Here is a 13,970-nt window from a genome sequence, read left to right on the forward strand (position 1 = left end):
ACATTAAAATTGAATAAAATTAAGTTACGTGAGAAAAGAATTGAAATGAATTAATGTTCTAAATTGGACACGTGGCAACTTTCAAGACAAAGTCCGTTCAATGTTCGTCTTTTCTTTTTCATTTCTTGATTCAATAAGTTTAATAATAACAATTACTCTTTTAATAAAAATATAATAAAATATATGAGTGTGGATGATATAACTCAAAATAAATTTACTAAAACATATAAAATGGTTTATATAAATTTAAATCGTTAAAAAGTTGTAAGCAAATGAATTTTATTGCTAAAAACATATGAAATGGTTTGTATACTTTTGATGTCAAATATGTTATTATGACTTCATTCTATCATATAATTAAGAGATTTTTTTCAAATTTAAAGAACATTTATGATAATAAATAGAAAATATGTTGATTTTTATGCGTAAAATATTGTTAATTAAGAAACGTTTACGTTATAAATAAAAAATATACATGTTAGTTTTTTTCTGTGATAAATATTGCTAAAAGAACTTTAAAAGGAAAACAAATAGAAACGTATGCTTGTTTTTATAGAATTGTCTGCTCAAAATTAACCAACGAAACAAATTTGAATCTATTATTTACCATATGCAAGTAACATATATGCATCCTTAAAAAACGAAAGTACATAGAACATTCAAAAATCAATTATAATAAATAGAAAATACGTTAAATTTTAATGCGTAAAATATCGTTAAGAAGCTTTTACGTTATAAATAAAAAAAATATATGTTTGTTTTTTATGTGTAAAAATATTGTTAAACAGAAAGAAAAAATTAAAAAAGGTATGTTGATCTTTTATAGAATTTGCCAAAAAAAACTGATGTAACGAAACAAATTTGAATTTATTAATTATCATATGCAAGTAATAAAAATATATACATCCTTAAAAGAACAAAAGTACATAAAACATTAAATAAAAAAAAAAAAAAAAAAAAAAAACTACCTAAGTACTATGAAGATTTCCACTATGCAACCAACCCAACAGCTCTTGACTTGATGGTCTTAACTTTGGACTCTCACTTAAACAAACACAAGCAATCTCAAGAACTTGCAACATCTCCACACCATTCTCTTTACCGAAAACCAACGGGTCGAAAACCTCGTCTTCCCGACCCTCCCGCCTCATTTCCATCACCCACGAGATCAGATCCCGACACCCCTTCGGTTTACACATATCCATCGGCCTCTTACCCGTCAAAAGCTCCAACAAAACGACCCCAAAACTATAAACGTCACCCTTATATGATGCAACTGACGCTTGCCCGTATTCGGGTGGAATGTACCCTAGTGTCCCAACTAAATCAGTAGTTACATGAGTGTCATGAGGCAGTAGTAGTCTCGCCAGCCCGAAATCGGCTAAATGGGCCTCGAAATTTTCGTCGAGGAGAATATTACTCGACTTTATATCGCGGTGAACGATATGCGGGTCGCACGATTGGTGCAAATATGCGAGGCCTTTAATCGCACCTTGCCCGATCCGTAACCGTGTGGCCCAGTTCAGTTTTAACGGGCCGTCGGGCTTTTCATGTAGCCAGTAATCGATACTACCGTTTTCCATATACGAGTATATTAAAAACCGGTCGTTCTGGTGTTGGCAGTACCCTTGTAGAACGACGAGATTCGGGTGTTGGGCTCGAGATAACGTTTCGACCTCGGCTTGGAACTCGCGGTCCACTTGGCCCGCGTCGCCTGTCAACCGTTTGATCGCGACTTTTTGACCGTCGGGAAGCGTGGCTTTGAACACGAGCCCGAACCCGCCACACCCGATTATGTTAGCTTGGTCAAAACTGTTGGTTGACTTCAAAAGATTGTCGAGTGTAAGCTCGTCTTTCGTTTGGAAAAACACGAGTTTTGATTCGGGCTCTTCTTTGTTGCTACCGTAGCCGTCTTCATTCATGGGCCCGATTTCTTGTTTATGGGTCACACGGAGTATGATCACGAACATGAGCGCGAGTATAAAAAGCGTCCCCAGCCCGATCCCGATAGCCATACCGACAACCGGCCCGTTACTTTTCTTCGATGCCACGGCTGTAGACCGATAAACCCGACTATCTTTATCTTTATCTTTATCTTTATCTTTATCTTTATCTTTATCTCCGCAAGTAAACACACATAAATTTTTGTTTCCTTCAAAACTATTATTGCTAAAAGTACCAAACTGCCCTCCACTCGGTACAATCCCGGTCAGGCGATTATACGCGACTTCAAAACTCGACAAAAAACTTAAATTCACCAACGATTGAGGAATCGGGCCCGAAAGATTATTATACGAGAGGATCAGCGTCTCGATACTCCTCATCCCCGACAAATCACTCGGGATTCCACCCGATAACCGGTTATTTCTCAGATTCAAAACATGTAATCTTTTCAAGTTCCCGAATTCGGGCCAGATTGGCCCGGTAAGAAGGTTGTATTTCAAATCAATACACGGCGGGAAGCTCATAACCCGCTTGTACAGCAACGGTGACACTTGGGCGCTAACGTTCGGTTTCGTGAAAAACGGGAAATCGGGTGAGTCTTCTTCTATAGTGACATTTAGGAGCTGAAGACTCCGTAAACGAGTTAGACTCTTCGGGATTTGACCCGTTAAGGAATTATTCGACAAATCCAAGTAAAACAATGACCCGAAATCACCCAAATAAGACGGGATTGTTCCCGTTAACCGATTCCACGATAAATCCAAAAGCTGTAACTCGGTTAAACCTCTTAACCATGACGGGATTACACCCGTGAGCCCGCAATAAGGGATCGCGAGAGCTTTAAGTGCTTTGAAACGAAACAAACCGTCATCCGGAAGGTGTTCGTTATGAAAATTAAGTGTGAGAATCAACACGGTTAAGTTCGGGCAGTGCTGCAAGACACTAAGGGCGGATTTAACGTTACTTAAGCTGCAATTCGAGAACGAAACGTACGTCAAAGACTTCAAATTACTAAAACTTTTCGGGATTTCGCCGACAAGTTTGTTTCTAGCAAAGTTTATAGCTCTCAACTTATGACATAACGAAAGATCATCCGGAACATACCCCGAAAAGTTATTAGTACCAATATCAATCGAAGTAAGATTCGTCACCACCGAGCAGTTAAACTTGATCGGCCCGTTAAACGAATTGTTCTGCAGATTAATCACGGAAATGCTTGGTGAGTTAGCCAACGATTTAGGAATCGGGCCCGTGAACCGATTCGTACTCACCGCGAAACGGGTCAGGTTGGGAAACTTATGGAAAAAATCGGGTAAACGTCCCGAAAGCCGGTTTCCCGAAATATCCAAACGAGTAACCGAGCTTAAAAAATTCCCAATCCGTTCGATTCCATCGATCTTATTATTCTGAAGATCTAAATTCACTAACTGCGGCAAACGGAAAACAAACTCTGGAACTGGACCAGAAAGATTATTATTAGCTACACAAACATGTTCCAAAAACCCACAATTCCGTAGCTCGGGTGGAAAACTTCCGGTAAACGAATTACCCGCAAGTTTAACCACCCGAACTCGCGTGGAATTCACACATAACCCACCCGGAAGGTACCCACTAAACGCGTTCTCTGAAACGTCTAAATACTCAAGTTTAGGCAAATAAATACTACCCGGGAACCCACCCGAAAACCCATTACTATTCAAATCCAGAATTTCCAAATGGCTAAACCGAAAAACCGAAACCGGAACCAAACCCTTGAGGAAATTATGTGAAAGATTAAGGGTTTTGAGTTGGTCAATATTAGAAATGAGTTCAGAAACCCCACCAGTCAATCTTTTACTATGAAGGTTTAATTCAATAACCCGACCCGAATGTGGGTCACAAGTAATACCCACCCAATTACAGCAACTGGAATTCAATTCCAGCCAACCCGGAATTGGTGATTCCAGTTCTTGAATGAATGCTTGTAAACCTACTAAATCATTGAAATTGCATGTGGGGTTTTGTGAATCCACAAGATTTAACAAGAGGAACAAAACCCATATCTTGGATTTGAGAATCATCTCAAAAAGATTTGAGCTTTATGAAATTCTTGAAATTTTAAGGTAAATTTCAAGATTTGTTGAAGTGAGGGTAAAATGGGAATAATGAAGAAGATAATGAAGAAGTGAAGAACATAGACAAGTTGTTGTTGGTGGTGGTGTTGTGTGTTTTGTCCATAAAGATAAACCTTTGTTGAGTTTATGTTTGGTTTTTTTTTCTAGAGAGAGAAAGAGGTGGTCAAAGAGGTGTGATGAGAGAGAGAGAGAGAGAGAGAGAGAGAAGTAGGAAGCCGTTGGGGGCTTGTTGGTGGTGGAAGTGAGAACACAAGGATAATTAAAAGGGTCCATGGAGATATGGAGATTGTGTTATTTTTGGAAAGAACTTAAGTAATTGTTTATTAAATTGTGATATGATATTAATTAAGTTTTCATAAAGTTTGTGATTTAGTGTTGACTAACAATAAATTCCATTTACTATTTCATTCACTAAGCATTTATGTTTTTACTCTACTTTACATCAGTAAATTTGAATATCTTCTTGCTCTGGTTTTAATTTCGGACTTTCAATTGTAAAGGAATGAGGGTGTTTGAGATTGCTTATTTTAGCCAACTTGTGACTTCTAACTTATTGAAAAGTTAGAAAAATGTTTGGGATTGTTTAACATATGAGAAGATAAGTTGATAAGTTACAATAATGTAGCTTATAAATTATAACTTAAATAAGTTATAAGGAGGTAAAAATAAGGAATCACAACCACCCCCGATGTATCGCTATGACAACAAACTTTATACTAAATTATGTTTGTGCAATTCATCTTTCTCTTTTTACGTGATGCATTGACTCTTCTCGAGACATTGAAGACGAATAACAGTGGAAAATGATGTGTCGAGGAAAGCATTGGTAATTACACGTTGTTTGTGGTATTTCTTTGAAAGGAGGTTTAAAAGGGCAATCATAGAGAGTTTGATAAGAGTTTATCTTTCTAAGGAGCATGTTTAAGTATTGAACGATGTCAATAATCGAAGGTGTGACTTAGGAATAGATTAGAGTGTGTTAGTTGCCGTTCAAAAAAGTACATTTATGATTTATCATAGATTATATTACAAGTCCCATCGGGAGTGTATTTATTTGAATGATATTGTTTGCACTCAAATCACAGACACTCTCGATGTAACATTCGAAACGTCATGAATGTGTGTTGTAACGCCCTAAAAATACGAAAGTGGTCGTTAACTAATGTGGCATATTAATTAGATTTTGTTTACAATTATCAATCTCTTTTTAATACACAATGTTTATGAAATTCGTCACTTTTACTTCATGTCTCGACTCTTCCAAAGATGTTGACAAATAACATAGCAGTCTTACTCAAAGTGTCACATCTATACGCCCTTAGTGGTATTTGTTTGCATATAAATTGGAAATTTGTTCCTCATTTCTCTTAATGATTTATAGATTCACATGAAAATGCATTTATTTTAATAATATTGGTTGTACTTAGTTCGCTTTTGATGTAACAATCACAACGTCATCAACGTTTGTTATATCCCCTAAAATAAGCAGGCAACTGCTAACGAATACGTGGCATCTCATTAGCTTTCGTTTACCAAACTTTTTAATACACGATATTCAATGCACTGACTCTTCCCAAGATGCTGACAAACGTAACCGATTGTTCCTCCTAACCATGAAAACGATACTTTAATGGGTCGTGATATTGGCACACCCCCCACATCTTTTTAGGCACCCCTAATATGGTTCATATTGCTCAATATGGAGCATATATGACCAGCTTTTTGTTCTTTAAATGGGCTGATATGCTTCATATTGATCAATATGGTGTGTAAATAGAAAAATGGGGTGTCTCAATAGACGGAGCCCCTACTTTAATACCTAAAAGCTTTGTCAGAATATGATGTATGTGTATCATCTATTCAGGCGCCTCCAAAACGTTCATAACTACACGTGGTTAGTAGTGTTTCGTTGAATGCAAACCAAAAGCGTACATCTGATTTCACTTGAAAGATTAACAGTTACAATTGAATGTGCATTTATTTGAATCATATCTATGCGCTCAACTCACGATAATTGTCAACGTGATAGTTGTAACGTCATCAACGTTTGTTGCAACACTCTAAAAATACACGTGTGATCGTTAACTAATAGGTGACGTTTTATTTTGAATAAACAAATAAATGGTGCCAAGGCTTCACCAAAATGAAATAGTTGATCCACTACCACTAGTAAACCATGACCCTTATCTTTACTAATTGAGGTTTAACTGATATATTGCAAAATACACATGTTTCCCTTGTATAGTTTGTATCGTTTTGACTATTTTTCATTCGTTTTTCGTTTTGTATTTGTATACTACTAATATGTTTGCATTTTATAGGTCCCATGATTTAAAAGTGGTTAAAAAGAGCAAGAAACGGAGTTAAACGGGCTAACACTGAGAACCGGAACAATCTATAAGGGAACTGGCATGCAAGGCACGCAAAACGATCCAAGTGAGGGGAAACCGCGTCACGGGGTTAGCCTTCCCATGCACGTCGGACAACACGGCGTGGTGTTGAAAGAGTGTTCTTGGTTTTCTTGAACGCCGTGACCCATTGCCATATCACCTATGCTCTCAGTGCGAAGCGGAGAGCTTAAAATCCAGAAACTTTAGGTCGTCTGAAGGGTTTTGAGGTTTGGAATTTCCTATATAAACAATTTATCGTAACCCTAATAAGAGGTACAAACAAGGAGCCACAATGGACGAATTTCTGAGTTAGTATTTCGTATTTTGGAGCTTTTAGAGGTTCAAAATCATCCAGTGAAGTGCTTAACCAAGAGGGATCGAAGACTTACGGGTTTTATTACATTTAATCTTTCGTTTTCTATTTTAATTTGATGTTCACCATGATTCTTGTTCTTGTTTCGTTTGATTTTAAGATGCTAAGCAAAACTTAATAGATTGTCTAGCTTTATGATGAACCATTGTTAATGTTTGATTTTGTTCAAAATTTGCTTTTAATTATGGTTCTATGATTCAGTAAAGAGTTTGATTTTATTCATTCGATGCATATGTGTGCTTGGTTTTGTTTGATGGGTTTTATTGTTTCACAGAGTCTTTGGTGATTATATGTCATATAATAGGATTTTGTTAGATCATTTATTGTGTATTCTGACTAGTGTTTGATTGATTTATAATAAGATCATAAAAAACAATATTATTAATCAAATATAAAAATGTGTTGTTAATTTAAATAGATGTGAGGTGATAGATTATTTGATAGGCCTTTGTTGGTTAAATTGCAAGATTTAGTTTTTCGTGAAGAGTCCGTCTAGGTTTGATTTGTCAACTTTGTCTATTGAGTCGAATTAATATATCATACTACCTTTAATTTTTACGCTGTGAGGTAGAAATTCGTTTAAAGGTACTCTTTCATAACTGTGAGGAAGTCTAATTTAAAATTGGTATTTTTAAGAACTTAATAGAAATTCATAGGTGTCTTCTTGAGATGGTCAGGGGTCATGTTCGGGTTTTATTTAAGTGACTATTTTATGATCTCAGTTCAATAATAAAGCATTTTTTTTTTGATTAATTGATAATTGAAAGTTTGGTGATTCTAGCCTATGTGGTTTTTTTATGACATCTGATTAAATCAATTAAATTTTCTTTTATTTATTTCACTTGTTTTTTTTAATTAGTTTAAGTTTAGTTTTCTAGTAAAACTCCCTTTTTAATAATAATAATTTAATAGTCGTGCCAGTATGTTGATGAACCACCGATGATTCTGTCAATAAACAACATTATGATAACTCATAACGTGTTAAGCGAGGTAAAAACTTATGTTTACAAAGTTCCGCTAGAATTGCATGTTACACCTAATAGTATAGGTTGTACCTTGTAACTTGTAAATGTGTTAAAATTTTTTAAAACTACTTGAGATCAGCTCATTAAAAATTTGAACATAGCATATTTATTGTTATATAATGTTTACTGTATGATAATTATATTTATATGTAATTACTAAATAATAAACAAGTAAAATCTAAGCTTGAACAACTACTCATATGTCAAGCTCTAGGTCTTGAAACAAAAGTTTGTAGAAGACAAACTTGATTTTACTTTAAAATAAACAAGGTTAAGCAGGCTCAATTTCAAGTTATTTACATCCCTAAATTAGTATGTGTTTTGTTAAATGAATAATGACATGTTATTTATTTATTTACATCTAAAAGCAATTTGTTCTTTAACAGAAATATGCTAAATGTATAGCCGTATATATTGAGTTTTTTATTAAAATGGGGTAGAGGGGAAAAATATTTAATAATATAGGTGATTTGAAAACTATTTATCAAAATAAGTTTTTCTTAATAAATTTATCTTTTCTCCCACTTATTAAATAAATTAATTTCTATTAAAAACTTTATATAAAAATCATAGATAAAAAAATGATTTAAATAAAATACAACTTTTTTTTTTCATTTCGTTTAAAACAAAACTACTCAAAAAAAAATGTTTCTGGAATTTTCCAGCATTTACGTTATGTTGTATTAAAAACGATTTAGAAGAAAAAAGTATTTTTTTTATTCTCTTTGCTTTTAATTTCTTTATTATTGTTATTTTTATGATTTTCTTTAAGTTATTTTATATAGGAGTCTTTAATAACTAGTTTGAACATACTATCGATATTGGTAATGATATTTACTCGGAATCGGTTTGGTTCGATTTTTTATCGTACAGATAAATTACTGACAATCGTGTAGCGTATGATACAAAAAATGCTCTAGTTCGAATACATTTTTTCATTCAACAAAATTTAAATGAAGATGTAAGTTATTTTTTCATGTATGTTATTTATAGAAAAAGATGAAAATGAAATTTCAAAAGAAAAAAATAAAACATAAAAAATTGAAACATCGGTCTAGACCACAATACAACTCCAAACTCATTTTTTTTAAACTCATTTGATAACAAATAAACAAAAATATGAATACAAAATAAAGTTTACAAGAACATCTTTTCAACAAAATGAAAAAAAAAACTCATTTGATAATAAATAAGTGAAAATATGAAACATTTTATAAGAATATTTCTAAATCGAAATGAAAAACAATATAAAAGTTGAATTTTATTTTAACCCATGTTTTTTAACATTTTCCAAACTCATATATGTTTTTATATATATAAATTTTTAATAGAAATTAATTATTCAATAAGAATGAAAGTGAAAAAAGATAAATTTATAAAAGAAAACCTATTTTGGTAAATAGTTTTTAAATCACCTATATTGATAAATACTTTTGCCCTCTCTCCCATTTTGGTAAAAAACTCGTATATATTTCTCTCTGCTCATCTTATCATCTCTTTATTTATAGTAAATCATAATCACATTCGGTGGATATTCAGATACAGATGGAAATGTATAATATTAATTCATGTCTTTCTATAAAACATGCAAAAGTGGATGAATTTAAAGCACATAGGTGGGGCACTATCCTAATAAATATTTTTATATTTAATTTTGCTTTTATAAAAACTTATAAAAACATATATTTTTTAAAAGTCAAGTCATTTCCTTTTCTTTTTCCACAAGTGTTTTTTTATTTAAATCATTACTCATCTTAATTTCTTTCACCAATTAGATGTCAAACATACAACGTTTTCTAATTGTTAGTTTTTATTGTTTTTTTATTGGTTGTAGGGTTAATTAGCACATCAATAATGACGAATTACATAATGATCATAAAGTTGATAAAAAAAATGTAATGTGTTATACTATATGTAACAATCATACGGTCTTAATATTAATATGTTACGACCTTACAATTGTACAATTTTTCTCAAGAGAAAACGTTCGATCATTCATTGCACACTTGAAATTATAGAATTATAAGATCTCGATTTAATCATAAGATGGAAAAACTGGTTAGAACTTAATTACCTTCTAAATTAATTATCTAATTTAGAAAAAACAAGTAGCCTAAGTGGCTCACAGAGATAATGTGACAATCGTCAATTTCAGGTTAACTCCGTTAACTCAACTCCGTCAATTCAAACTTTAAGATCATTGAATCTATAACGCACACTTCATTACATTTAAACTAGGGTTTAAATGACGCTTAACACTTACTACACGTGTAGTCTTTCGGGATTTGCACCGAAACGCAAACGAGTTGACGCAAACGATCGATAAATAAACGAAAAACGTCAAAACAGTAATTATGTGATAATTATGTGTTAGACTTATGTGTTATGTGATAACATGGTTATAAACGTTAACTCAAGATGAAAACAAGTTAGTTATGCTAGAAAAGTAATACTTAGAAGTGGAGGGACTTGAGTGTAACTTGTATGTCTATAAATATATCCTTAACTAAACCCTAACTTATTATTATTCTAAACCTACAAGTCCGATCGGAGCTCTCACCTCCCCTCTCCTTGGCTGCCGTCCACTTTCACACACATATACACCATCAATTCAAGCGTTTAATCCAAGAACTAAGTGCTAGGAAGGTATATTTGATCATCCTTCACATCCTTGTTGATTGAATTTGATGTTTGTTGGGTTAATAACAAACCCTAGCTGGCCGATTTTGTTCATGCATATGATTAATATGATTGTTGTTATTTGGATAATGAATTGATAACTAGTATTAATGTTGTTGTATGATTGATTGTTGTCTTTGATTTGAGTTGAAACACAAACCCTAATCTTGTATGTATGGTGTAATTGATATGCATGGATAGTAGTTATAGTGTCTAGAGGGTTATATGGATGCATGATAGTTCATAGATTGTTATTATGTTAAGTTTGGATGTAAACAGATTCTGGACAGAATGTGTATACGATGTTTAAGTGACTGTAACGAAGTGTAAACGTGAAAATTGGTTGAGATTGTGGGTACTGCAGCAAACTAGGTTGAGTCTAGTTTCTATAAAGTATAAAATTGTAATTTTTGGATAAGTAGAAGTCTACTTTTATGATTTTACAAAAACGTTGTGCAAAGCTGAGCTGTTAGACCTGCTGTTAGGTTATGTTGTAAATGTTATATCTCATGAACTACGAGACCAATTGGGTTGGTTCCACTTCTGGAAGTTGACTCATTGAGTTAGGAACCAAACCCAAGTGGTCTTGCATTTATTGGATTTTTCGTTTAACAGGAATTGCAAATAACATTCTGTTGTGCATGAATCTGACTGATATGAGTTTACTGTAGTGTTTTGATCATTATGAGAAATCTATATGGAATAAAAATAAGATAAAATATGTTCTGGAAACCTAAGACATGTATGTTTCAGTGGTGATTTTTTGTAAATTAATTGAGATGATATGATCGGTGAAATAGTACAATCTTTCAAGTAGAAATTCTGTCACAATGAAACTAGCTGCTGAGTTGTGTATAAATGCATGAAATATGATATTTCTTATATAATTGTTATGTTTTGACCAAAATACCCTTGCGGGGAATAGTTGTTAATTGATTTGCCATGATTTGACCAAAATGCCCTTATGGGGAATAATGGCTAGTAATTGTTATTTGTTGACCAAAATGCCCTTACGGGGATAATTGCTAGTAAAGTATGTTATTAATACATGACACGAAAGTAATTGCTCACTCACGTATCGTATCACAAGTGTACTTGTTTAAGTCACACACGATTCACAAACGAAACACGAAACATGTTACGTGCATAGGTATTATGTGCCGAGTCTAGAGACTCGTTAAACGTTCCGGTACTTAGAAAATCTCTTTGTTATTTTAGAACGCTAGAGAGTTTTCTACGACGCGCATCACTTGGTGATCTAATTTGGGATATTCTTCGCAAACAGTGAGTTCACTTACCCCGCTCTTTGAACTGTTTTCAAACGTTTTTCACTTGGGGGAGATAACATACTCCGATAAACGCATTTTTGAGATGAACGCATATTTAAGATTTTGTTATAAATTATATATCACTTGTAAAGGCTAAGCGGCAAACGTAACACTTGAAGTCCCACACATCGAACCGGTTAATATTTAGAATAGCGAGTCACTGTTGAGTAGTACTACTGAGTTTGACAAACCCCACCCGACGCTAAGCTCAACTGGAGGTTGAGTGGGTGTAATTTTGGCTAACACTTACCATGGTCTGGATTGACCTGGTGACGGGCACTTGATAAACAGTCAGCTTCGGTCTCGAACCACTTAGTAATACTTGTTGTATAGATTAGCTACCTATCGATATATAATTTGACATAACACTATCTGGTAACGCAAAACACTTAAACGCCGTAACGTGGTTACGCAAAACACTTAAACGCCGTAACGTGGTTACGCAAAACACTTAAACGCCGTAACGTGGTTACGCAAAACACTTAAACGCCGTAACGTGGTTACGCAAAAACGCTTAAACGCCGTAACGAGGTTACGCAAAACACTTAACGTAAACGCTGAACTCAAACGCTAAACGATTTATTTTATATGACTTGTGAACTCACCAACCTTGTGTTGACACTTTTAGTATGTTATTCTCAGGTAGCCGAGGCGGGCGCGCGGTTTAGGAGCATGCATTAAATGAAAACACTTTTGTTCTGCAAACTTATTTTTAACAGTTATCTTGGGTTTTAAGTCGTCCTGCGTGACGCAACTTTTGAATTAAGGTTTTTACGCTTCCGCACTTATTTGCATTTAAACGTTTTTTTTTATGGTTTGATTATAACTGATGATTCCGATCCTGCTAGTTCACACCCTCTGACGGTAAAACTCCGTTAGTGGATCTTGAGGGTGTGACAGATTGGTATCAGAGCCATTGGTTATAGCGAACTAGAAGCTGCATACATACTAGACTATAACCGCGACGACCCATTAGTTATAATGATACGCACTGCATAGGTTTGTGTAGTCTTGTAATCTTATCTCTACCTATTTTCACTCATACGCGCGCGCATACACGGCTTACCTGTAGGAATGTTGACGCCACCCTCATCATCATCCGATTCGATGACGCATGCTCACGGGAAGGAACCTCAGTTACCTACCGCCTCGCCACCCCGCGTAGTCCCGGAACTCGAAGCTCCCGCACCGAAGAGGTACCGCCTATCCGGAGGCCTTTACGAAAACGACGTTAGCTGGGATTGGTACCCTAACATGATCAGACGTATGGTCTATCGCGAACAAGTTCCCCCGTTGCCTCACCCGAACCACCCTGCTTATCCCAACACCCTACCACCCATAACCGAACCTGTAGAGAGAGTTCTCGCAGCTGTTGTTTCATGCTTGGAGCGTGATGTGGGTTACATGCGCTACACGAGAGAGAACGTTTCCAGACTGTTTAAAGACGGAACCGAGACTAAGGAGGAGATTGCCCGCATGACAGCGGCAATGAAAGATATGCAAGAGACTAGTGAGCAACAAACGAAGGTTATGATGAAGATGCAAGCCGAGATGATAGACTTGCAAGAACAACTCCAAGAATCAAGGACCCGAACTGAGATAGCGTTAGAGCGTTGCGATGTCTTACAAATGCAACTTGCTCAGAACGCAGCCGAACCTGAGGCAGAGCCTGAGGCCGAGCCTGGGGCAGAGCCTGGAGTAGAACCTGAAGAAGATCCCGAAGAGGAGCCTGAGGAAGATCCCGAGGAAGATCCCGAGGAGGAACCCGAAGAAGAACCGGAGGAAGAACCGGCTGAGGAGGAGGCACACTCAGAGGTGTCCTCAGATGACGACATCTAGTACTGATGACACTTAGATGGAGGGGTTGTCTCCATCCGAACTATTATTTTTCTATGATTTTAAGGATTGATTGGAAATACTTTGTAGCGAATACAATGGTTTTAATCATGCATTTTTATTTAGACTAATATGTGGTTGTGATGTGATGTTGTTTCTTATTTTCCTTCTTACCTATCTTTTTATTACATGTATGGTGTGTTGTATATGAAAGAAAAATTCATGTTTAACATTTTATACTGTAATTCTAGGAAATGGCTGGAAGAAACGCTGGACGAGGA

The 13,970-nt window shown here is 35.0% G+C and overlaps 1 pseudogene; it reads right to left on the bottom strand.

Annotated features, from left to right (window-relative positions):
- Nucleotides 1–941: 941 nt before the first annotated feature.
- LOC143598522 (phytosulfokine receptor 1 pseudogene) lies at nucleotides 942–4,103 on the bottom strand (annotated as a pseudogene).
- Between the last annotated feature and the right edge of the window lie 9,867 nt (nucleotides 4,104–13,970).

The sequence above is a fragment of the Bidens hawaiensis genome, unplaced genomic scaffold, assembly GCF_021521415.1.
Source record: "Bidens hawaiensis isolate Kalapana, Puna unplaced genomic scaffold, B.hawaiensis_p1.1 tig00050481_1, whole genome shotgun sequence".
NCBI lineage: Eukaryota > Viridiplantae > Streptophyta > Magnoliopsida > Asterales > Asteraceae > Bidens > Bidens hawaiensis.